Genomic DNA, 11331 nt, shown 5'->3' on the forward strand with positions numbered 1-11331 from the left:
TTGTCAGAAGGCGAAGGTGGAACATCAGAGACCCAGGGGCATTCTACAGTCGTTGGAGGTACCAGTGTGGAAATAGGACAGTATCTCGATGGACTTTGTAACCCATTTGCCACGAACTTTTAGAGGACATGACACCATCTGGGTGATAGTAGATCGACTGACTAAGAGTGCACACTTCTTGGCGATGAACTTGAGAATGTTTATGGCCAAGCTGGCCCAGTTGTACATTAAGGAGATAGTCAGGCTTCATGGGGTGCCCTCGAGCATAGTTTCCGACATAGACCCGCGGTTCACATCCCGATTCTGGCAGACGTTACAGAGTGCTATGGGTAGCAAGCTCACCATGAGCTCGGCTTATCACCCTCAGACCGATGGCCAGTCTGAGAGGACGATCCAGTCATTAGAGGATTTGTTGAGGACATGCGTACTGGACCACTTGGGAGCTTGGGATGAGGTATTGCCTTTGATTGAGTTCACCTACAACAACAGTTTTCATGTGAGCATTGGCATGGCGCCATACGAGGCACTTTATGGCAGGAGGTGTAGGACTCCTCTCTGTTGGTATCAGGATGGAGAGGCAGTGTTGGTTGGACCAGAGTTGTTAGAGCAGACCACCGAGAAGGTGAGGATGGTGAGGGATAGGATGCTGGCTTCTCAGAGTAGACAGAAGGCCTATGCAGATCGTAGGAGGAGACCCTTGGAGTTCGCAGTTGGCGATCATGTATTCTTAAGGGTGACCCAAACCACGGGCGTGGGAAGAGCTCTCCGCTCAAGGAAGCTTTCGCCCAAATTCCTTGGCCCGTATCAGATCACGAGGAGGATTGGGCCGGTGGCCTACGAGATAGCTTTACCCCCGCAGTTGGCAAACCTTCACCCAGTGTTCCACGTCTCGCAGCTGAGGAAGTATGTGTTTGACCCCGCTCATGTGCTAGAGACCGAAGATATACAGATCAGGGAAGACCTCACCGTGGAAGTACCATCCATCACTCTTGAGGATAGTAAGGTTGACGAACATCGAGGAAAGACCGTCAGTCTTGTCAAAGTCATCTGGGATCGGAGGACGGGTGACTCGACTTGGGAGTTGGAGGAGGACATGAGAAAATTACATCCACACCTATTTTACCTGGTGAGTCTTTATTTTCGAGGTTGAAAATTTTCTTGTTGGGGAGAATGTAAGGCCCCTTTTTATTCCTGCTTCCTTTTAAGGGTTGCCCCAATCTTATGGGCCTAAAGGCTGGCCCAAAGAGGAAGGGTCAGACCTAACCTACCAACCCTAACCTTGTGCTCATTTTGGTAACACAGAACTTTCACAATCCTTAGAGCGGCTGTTGTTTTTCCTCTGCTAGGGTTTACTCCTAACCCTGAACCAGTGAGCTCAGTTGCGTTTCCTAGCCTCATGTAAGTGCTCTACACCTCAGGTCTTGCTTTCCTTCCGCCTTTATGTTTGTACTTCCAGTAGGGGTTCGTCGTAAGCTTACATATGCTCTTCCACATCTGTTCCACAGCTCAGTAATCTGCCGCTGGAGCTTCGCGTTCCGCTGTTGGAGACGCACCTCGCTCTTAGCCCTTTTCTAGGTACGGGAAGTTAGGGTTTCAGGTTTAAGTTGATTTTTGGTCTATTCTTGAGTTTGCTTGATGTTGTATGGTGAAATCATTGTTTTTGGTGCGTGGAATACCCTGTATGGTTGTTTGGATTGGAATGTACATCTATTGCAGGAGAAACCAGGGCGAGAACTGGTAATCTCCTCCAGGCGAGTCGGATTCGCCTAGGCGAGTCTGACGAAGGCTCGCCCAAACCCCATTGCGTGAAAGGTCGCCCAGGCGACCCGTTCAAAATTTTGAGCGAGTGAACACCTCGCCCAGGCGAGAGAGGTCTTGCCTAAGCGAGATCTCGTGATGTTCCCTGGGTGCTCCATCGAACCCTCGCCTAGGCGGAGGGGGGGCTCGCCTGAGCGAGCACGTCTCGCCTGAGCGAAACCCTTCAGCCTGAGCGAGGGGTTGGGCGAGGCAGTACGCTGTTTGGGTGCTTGTTTATTCTTGGATGATTGATATTGGTTTAGTTGTGAATTGTATAATGAGAAACATGTATATAATGGAATATTATGTGTACTTGGCATGAATTATGAATTGCGTATGACGGGTTGGGTATGATCTCGGCATGTGAAATGAATGAGTGGTTTGGAACTAAAGGGACACGTTATTGATATGAGATGAGGCCCTAGATTCATCGGGTGGTGATGACCAGAGGTATGGATTCGAAATATGATGTGTATGAGGAATTAATCTTAGGGGTTGGTATGGAAATGTAAATATGATTTAATGTTCTCTTATTGCTGAGTTATGAATGTTGGTCTGTGTCAACGTGTAAATTCCTTGGGGTCTCTAGGTGAGACCACCGAGGTCGCGCTTCAGTGGTCGGGACGTAATTCCATGGCCCCTGTTAGTGGGTGCCCATGGTGGTGCCCCATCTGTATAACTAGGTAAGGATTCAAGTTAAGGTTGCATCCTGACACTCTAAGGAGCCAGTTAGTCTCACTTAGAGCGGACTGACTCCTGTGGTGAGAGTAGTAGGAGGCCTGAAATTCATTAAGGGCTAACCTTGTGGTGAGGGAGATTTGATTCATCGTAATACTTGTAACACATAGCTCGAAGATGAGCAGCTCAGGGTCGAGCAGGGGTATCCACCACAAGTGCAAGCATCCGCTAAATTCGACTAAGTTATACGTATCCGGATGAGTCGAATCGAGTCGTAGTGTATTGAATGAAGAGTCATAACATGCTTGGTTGTTATATGGATATGGGATGATGATAGTATACTTGACTGTGTGATGAATATGTGTTGGCTCTAGCTTACCCGTTTGTTTGTATGGTTGTATTGTATGTGGCTGTTCTTCTTGCGATGATCATCAATTTAATTGATGTGAGCAGATGGGCGAGGTTCCAGAGGTCAGCAAGGAAGTAGAGATTCTGCTGCATAGTCCGCGTGGACTAGTTGTTAATTCTGCATGAGTTCATTTAGGGTTGCGACCCATGTATCTGTTCGTCCTTGGTTTTTATGCACTCTGATTAACTTTTCCTCTAGTTTCTTTTGGGCATCGTGGTGTGCCATGGATTGTAAGGAGTTGATCCCAGGCCGCATTTTTATGTTATCTTTATCGTGACATTCCTTTAATTTCGCGTACTTAATTAAATGGGGTGTTACAGATATACGGGCCCATCAACTTTTACTTTAATTCTCCAATAACTATTAAAATTTGAAAACAACAATTCAAGATATAAAGTGCAAACAAGTACTACCAATCTGAAACACAAGCATAAATAATCATTTTGCATTCCAGAACATTAAATATTAATTTAAAGAGAATTAGATGAAATTTTATTAAGTGAATAGTAAACCAGAATGGATGGGATATTCATTTAGTTTGCCGAACTTTAAAGTAACACTTTATTGGTTCAAAGAAAAATATTATAAAGTACATGTGTAAATATTAATTTTGAAAAACTACTAAAAGAGTTATAAAACTTATAAAATACATATTTTTCCTCTAAAATATGGCTATATTTATTTTGAATCGATTTTGCTTAAAAGGACAAAAGGCGGAAAAAAATTGTTTCACAAAAATCATAACAAGATAAAATATGAAATTATTTTTCATAAGAAACGAAAATCAAACTGATATTTCTTTTAAAGATAAAATAACTTCCATATTGAAAATACCATTTTTTTTTCATTTGGAAAGAATTCTCAAATGCAATGTTTGTGTCGCGGTACGAGAAGTTTATTATTGTGTTAGAACAATCCAAATTAAGAATCTTTAAAAGTAAAGAGTTGAATCATACGTCAACTTTGTGAAGATCAGAGTTTATATATAACAAATTGTGAAGACTCAGTGATTGAATCAATCCACGATTTTACTTTTATTCCAAGATCTAATTTGGTAAACTCAATGATATCATAATGAATTAATTTAATTGAGATTGTAAATATGGATGTTTTTTAGAAAAGAAAAAGGTTTGTTTTGAGATAAATCTTATAATCAGTCACTACATTTCAATCTAAAAACCCTTTCAAATCTTGAAAGGATTAATATTTTTATTTTATTTGACTTTTGAATTACTTATCAATTAAATGATAGAAATAAAATAATATAATATATTCATGCAAAAGTTTAAAGAGGATTGTGTACTCGAAATTAATGAAGGATCCGTAGAAGCACGTAGTATGAGATACTTCTTTCACTTTCTGATAGGTATTCTTAAACGAAGTGACGAATCTTGACGAGAATTGTTGGGGGAGTGAAAATAATACATCAAAAATTTATATATTTAATTATTGTCACTAATAAAATAAAATTAAATACATATTTTAGTATAACAACAACTAAAAAAGAAATCACACATATCTAAAAAATTGTCAAAAGAAAATTCAACAATAATCAAACCACACTTAAAATCCAGTTATAAAAAACACAAAGTACAATATTTTTTTTCTATTTTCATAAAATAAAAAACTAATATACAAGAAGCTGATTAAACTAATATTTTACTATCAAGTGAGACAAAAGAGAATTACCTTCTTCTTTATTTCTTCAAGAATGGAAGAAAACCGCTGAAAGATGAGAGCAAAAATAATAGATCTTTTTCTCTTCAGAAACAAAAGAAGATAGGTAAGAACAATTTGTGAGAAACTCAAGACATATAATGGAACAACAACTAAAATTCAGTTATAAAAAAAAAAACACACAGTATAATATTTTTTCTTCCATGTTCATAAAATAAAAAATTAATATAAAACATACTCATTAATTAAATTATTACACTAATATTTCCCTATCAATTGAGACCAAAGAATTACCTTCTTTTTTTCCCCTCGAGTATGGAAGAGAACATAGGAGATATAAGAGCAAAAATGATAAATCTTTTTCTCTTCAAAAACAAAAGAAAATAGTTGAGAAACTCAAGACATATAATGGAACCACAATTAAGATTCGGTTATAAAAAAAACACACAGTACAATATCTTTTTTTCTATATTCATGAAATAAACAATTAATATAAAAGATGATCATTAAATAAATTATTAAACTAATATTTCACTATCAATTGAGACCAAAGAATTACCTTCTTCTTTACTTCCATGAGAATGGAAGGAAGAGGACAGAGGATAAATAAGAGCAAAAATAATAGATATTTTTCTCTTCAAAAACAAGAAAAAACATGTGAGAATGGAATATGAGAACAATTTGTGAGAAACTCAAACCATAATAAATAAAAAAATAAAAAATATCTTGATAAATCTTTTTATTCTTTATTTTTTATTATGTTTAATTTTATATTTTATTATTTATTAACATTAATTATTATGTTTACAAAAGAAATAAAATATTTGATTTAATTATAATATAGTTTTTAATATCTATAATATAAAAAAATTAAAATATATATAATATAAAAAAAATTAAAACTTTGGGGGGGCCATGGCCCCTCCCTGCACCAATAGTGCTCCGCCACTACTTAAACGTAAGAGTGTTTTAAGTTGTTACTCTTAAAACTGACTAATGGGGTATCAGTTTTATATCATATCAGCAAAGACCAGAGACCTCGCAAATAAGTATTTGATTATTCAAGCCCATCAGACATTAGAGACCGTTTACTAAACAATCCAACCCATCACAGATCGTTCATCAGAAACCCAAAATTATATATTACCCATACAATAATAAATTATGTGCAATATAATTAATATAAACAAATAATTTAATTTATTGATTAATGTTAATCCATAATAATAACAAAATAGAGAATAATAATTTTATATAATAAAATTATATAAAATATAACATTCTCCCACTTAACATTAATAAATAAGGGTTAAAATGTTTTTGGTCCCTTAACTTTCAATGAAAATTGAATTTAGTCCATCTTCGAAACTTTGGCCTAATTTAGTCCTTTTAACCAATTTTTTTAAAGTTTATTTAACGTTTTAAACACATTTCATGAGAGCATTTGAGTTGTTTACCCCGCTTGACACATTTCCGCTTCAATGTTAGCTAAGAAACTGTCTTGAAATACGTTTGAAATGTCAAATAAACTTAAAAAAATTTTGTTAAAAGGACTAAATCCAAACATTTGTAAAGTTGGAGGACTAAATTGGGTCAAGGTTTTCGAGAGGGACTAATTCCAATTTTCACTGAAAGTTAAGGGACCAAAAACATATTTAACCCATAAATTAATTATATCAATTGCAACATAAGTACAAATACCAATTAAGAAATATAAACATGAATCACAAAGATAATATTCGATAGAGATACTTACAATATGCTTAGATTTCTTAAATAATGGATAATATATAAAATAAAAACAAACATAATAAATATGTGATCCCAAAATGGTTCATAAATTCTATATGCAGAAAGAGAAAGAGACATAACGAAATTGACAAATTTACATCTCATGAAAACCATAATAATAATAATATAAAGTGTAAATGTCAAACTCCCACTAACCCAATACATCAAAAGAATTAACCACACCCATATGAGTTACATGATTCTGAAAAAATCCAACAGATAAGCCTTTAGTTAGTGAGTCTACTAACATATTTTCTGTAGTAGTATGCTCAATCCAAGTTTGATAATCCAAAACTTTCTCTCCAACAAACAGAAATTTTATATCAAAATGTTTTGAGCGAGTAGAACTTCTGTTGTTTTGAGATAAATGTACGATAGCAATGTTGTCACAACATATCACAAATGGCCTAGAAATACTTTCAATAATTTGAAAGCCATAAATCAAATTTTTAAGGTACATAGCTTGACAAGTAGCTTCATAACAAGCAACATACTCTGCCTTCATAGTGGAAGTAGCTGTAAGAGTTTTTTTAACACTCTTCCAAGAAATGGCTCATCCTGCCATTGTAAAAATAAAGTCGGATGTAGATTTCCAGTCATCAGGGCAACCAGCAAAATCAGAATCAGAATAACCAATGACTTGAAGTTGATCAGACTTCTCAAAGGTCAACATATGATCCTTAGTTCCCTGCAAATATCTAAAGACCTTTTTAACATCTTTCCAATGATCCGAACCTGGATCACTTAAGTATCTCCCTAAAGCATTAACAGCAAAAGCAATATCGGGATGAGTACAAACTTGAGCATACATTAAACTACCAACAACGGAAGCATATGGGATTTTTTTCATTTCAACTCTATCATTATCATTTTGAGGACACTGAGATTTAGAGAGTTTGTCACCTTTTTGAACAGGTGTTGCACATGAGGAGCAAGAATGCATGTTAAACCTCTTGAGGACTTTATCAATGTTTTCTCTTTGAGACTATCCAAGAATGCCACGTGACCTGTCACAAGAGATCTGAATGCCTAGAACAACAGAAGCATCACCAAGATCCTTCATATCAAAGTGGCTATTTAACATAAATTTTGTCTCAGTCAAAAGTTCAACAATGCTACTAGCAAGAAGAATATCATCAACATATAAGACAAGAATGATGAAAAGGCTCCCATTTTTCTTCAAGTAAATGCATTGATCTGAGGCATTTTCCTTGAAGACAAAAGAAGTGACCACCTGATCAAATTTCAAATACCATTTCCTAGAAGCTTGTCTTAGTCCATACATAGACTTTTTCAACCTGCAAACCAAATGCTCATTACCTTTTTTAGCAAATCCATTAGGTTGAACGATATACACTTCTTCAAATAAATCTCCGTTGAGAAAAGTTGTTTTGACATCCATTTGATGAAGCTCCAAATTAAAATGAGCTACTAAAGCCATAACAACAAGAAAAGCATCCTTAGTAGAGACCGGTGAGAAAGTATCCTTATAATCAATGTCATCCCTCTGAGTATAGCATTTTGCTACAAGTCTGACTTTATATCTCTCAACTTTTCCATCTGGACTACGCTTAGTCTTGAAGACCCATTTACACTCAACTGGTTTACAACCTAGTGGCAAATCCACAAGATCCCAAACATCATTATGAGCCATAGAAGCTAACTCATCATGCATAGCATCTAACCAATCATCACCATGAGAACTAGAGATAACCTCTTCAAAAGAAGTAGGATCATCAACATCATTATTTAGATCATATTCATGCTCTTGAAGATACACAAGATAATCATCAAGGATAGAAGACCTGCGTACTCTTTGAGATCACCTCAAAGAAACTTCAAGTGATGTGGCATCCACAAGATCTGGAACAAATTCATTTTCATCACGGACAACTGGAATCACATTATCTACAAAAAGATAAATGGATGGCACAAGAATAACAACACGATCTTCTCTAAGAGTGATTGGTTGAGGTGTATTGCTCCCATTGTCCAAAACATCCTCAAAGAATACCGCACAATCAAACTCAATAACCTGCATTGAGTGAGAAGGACTGCAACATCTAAAAATTTATACCACAATGTTTTCAGTATGCTAACACCTAAAAAAAAATTTTAATACATTTTTTTATGTATGTTGTATCTAATCGAATAAACTATAGATATATAAATATAAGATTATAAAAATTTATAGGATAAAAAAATGGTTAAATAATTATAATAATTTTATTAAATATAAAATATAAAAATTTCATATATATATATATATATATATATATATATATATATATAAATGACTATGCGTTATGATATATATATATATATATATATATATGGGGTTAGTTAATCATTAAATAAAATAATAATAATAATAATAATATAAAATAACTATAAAACATATATATATATATATATAATAAATAATATTAATGGTGAAATCTTAACGGATAACTATATTAATTATAACAATATGGATGGTGTACTTAGATACATCTAAACCATCATTATTCAAAACAATAATAATAATAAAAAAATGATAAACAGAACATATGATGTCAGAGATAAACTAGTGAGGTGATGAGAAGATCTTCTAAAAATAATCTATAAGTAACTTAACGAGGAACCAGTGACGGAACTTGACCAAAAATTTTAGGGGAGCCAAATTATATTTGTTATATATAAATTATTTTTTTTAATTAAAAAAAGTAATTTCTTACATCATTTTTTATTCAAAATATTCATTAACTTTTCAATCTTATCGTAGTGCAATTTGATTTGGAAAATAATAAAAAAATGATGGTGAAAATTGAGATGGAAATAAAATGAGAGAAAGAAATGGAAACATGGAAGAGAAAAACCAAATAAAAAAATATAAAAAATTATAATAAAGAAAAAAAAAATAATTTTTAAATTTAAAAAAAATCCAAACTAAATTAATATAAATAAGATAATAATATACAAATAAAATAATAATATATAAATAAAATAACAATATATAAGTATATTTTTTTAAAATATATAAAATAAAGTAAAATAAAAATCAATTAATGTAAATAAAATAATAATATATAAATATTATTTTTTAAATAACAAAAAAAACAAAAATAGAAATGGTTGGGGGAGCCCTGGCTCCCCTATGTCACAACCTTGTTCCGCCTCTGCGAGGAACTATACCATTAATAATTAGTTTAATTGAAACTAATAGCCATCATGACTCCACCACTATAAATAGCCAAAAAAAAAAGATGTTGGAAGGCAGGAAGTGGAAAAGAGACAGGGGTCGAGGTGCAGTGAAAAAAAAAAGAAAGAAAGAGAAGAGAAGAAGATAAAAGAGAGTGAGAGCGTTGTAGCAAAGGAAAAAAAATTACATATCACCTTGGTGCATTCACCATGGTTCATTTTCCATAATAACTAAGGTAAGGGGATGAGACATTTATCATTCTATCTTTTGACTTTTATTTTTCCCATCTCTTCATAATTATTCTTATTTCTATATTTACCTTTAAGTGAGGTGTCCCTAACCTCATTCTAATTTATATTTAGTTCCCGTTCCTATTTATTTATATTCATCTCCAATTATGCATTGGTCCTATTTATTCAATTTATATTTACTCTCATTTACTTATTTATATTTATCTCTAGTTACGTACTGCTCCTTTTTATTTATTTATACTTATTTTAATTATTGATTGATCCTATCTATTTATTTATTTATACAATTATATGGTTTAATATTGAAATAAAATTTATGATAAATAAAGATTTAATTATTGTAGTTGGAGGTATGACCTTGGGGATTTAAACGAGTTAGTATTACTCAAGATGAGATGTTCTTGAGTTACTTTGTTGGCCATGAGCTCATTTATCCTGACTAGTCACTACAAAATTAATCAATATCTATATAAAGTATGAAAAAATTCAATTAAATGGATTTGGGAGAATTTTCATTTCATTTTATCTTATTATGATATGTTGTATATTTTTTTATGTGATATTTGTCTCACTTCCCTACTTTATGATTGTGTGTGAAAAACAAAATTTTATAACCATATCATAGATGACTGCTCCCAACATGCTTGATCCCTTCTTCACCGACATTGTGGTTGTTTTTCAGGGGAATGCATGGCAAACCAATGCAGTGAATAATTATGTGACATTTCAGGGAACATGAAATTCTACTATTACTTTTCTCTCTACTCCCAATGCGCCGATTGTCATAGAAGGACAAATCGGAGTTACCTTCTATTTACTCCCAACAGTCCAAGTGAACCCTATCCATAACCTTTTCCCTCCACATGTTTGAAAGCCAATATATGAGGGGGAACTATAAATAAATAACACTCCTCCCTCTTCTAGTGTAGGAAATATAAGATGTACTCAATGGTGTGGATATAAGATGCATGCAATATTGTAAATAGATGTATATGTGAATATTTTAGTTATGTGATATGTTATTGTAGAATTATGTTTCAAATCTTTTTAGTATAATATAGAAAATAATATAAATAAATAAATAATAGTTAAAAAGAAAAAAAAATTTGTCATCTCAAGGACAGTAAAACCTGTTACCACGAGAAGCCACACAATAACCAATGAAGAACTTGCTGACAGTCTGAAGATCAAGTTTTTTTAAGTAAGGATTATAAGGCCTCACCTCCGCCTTACAACCCCACACATGGAAATGTCTCAAACTTGGCTTCTTCCCAGACATGAGTTCATAAGGAGTCTTTGAAACAAATTTGCTAGGTACTTTATTAAGAATATACATACCAGTCCTTAAAGCGTCTCCCCAAAGGAAATCTGATAAAGAGGAATGACTCAACATGCATCTCACCATATCTAAAAGAGTGTGATTCCTCTTTTCTGCAACTCCAGTTTGCTGAGGAGTACCAGGTATAATATACTGAGCTTTAATACTACATTGATCAAGAAATCTAGCGAAAGGTCCAGGATTTCTTCCAGTCTCATCATATCTGTCA

General features: G+C 33.6%; 1 pseudogene; it reads right to left on the reverse strand.

The window, feature by feature from the left end:
* Positions 1-6905: 6905 nt before the first annotated feature.
* LOC146883200 (secreted RxLR effector protein 161 pseudogene) lies at positions 6906-7295 on the reverse strand (annotated as a pseudogene).
* Between the last annotated feature and the right edge of the window lie 4036 nt (positions 7296-11331).

The sequence above is a fragment of the Vigna unguiculata genome, chromosome 10 (genome assembly GCF_037176805.1).
Source record: "Vigna unguiculata cultivar grain cowpea cultivar isolate G323 ecotype 2 chromosome 10, ASM3717680v1, whole genome shotgun sequence".
Taxonomy (NCBI): Eukaryota; Viridiplantae; Streptophyta; class Magnoliopsida; order Fabales; family Fabaceae; genus Vigna; species Vigna unguiculata.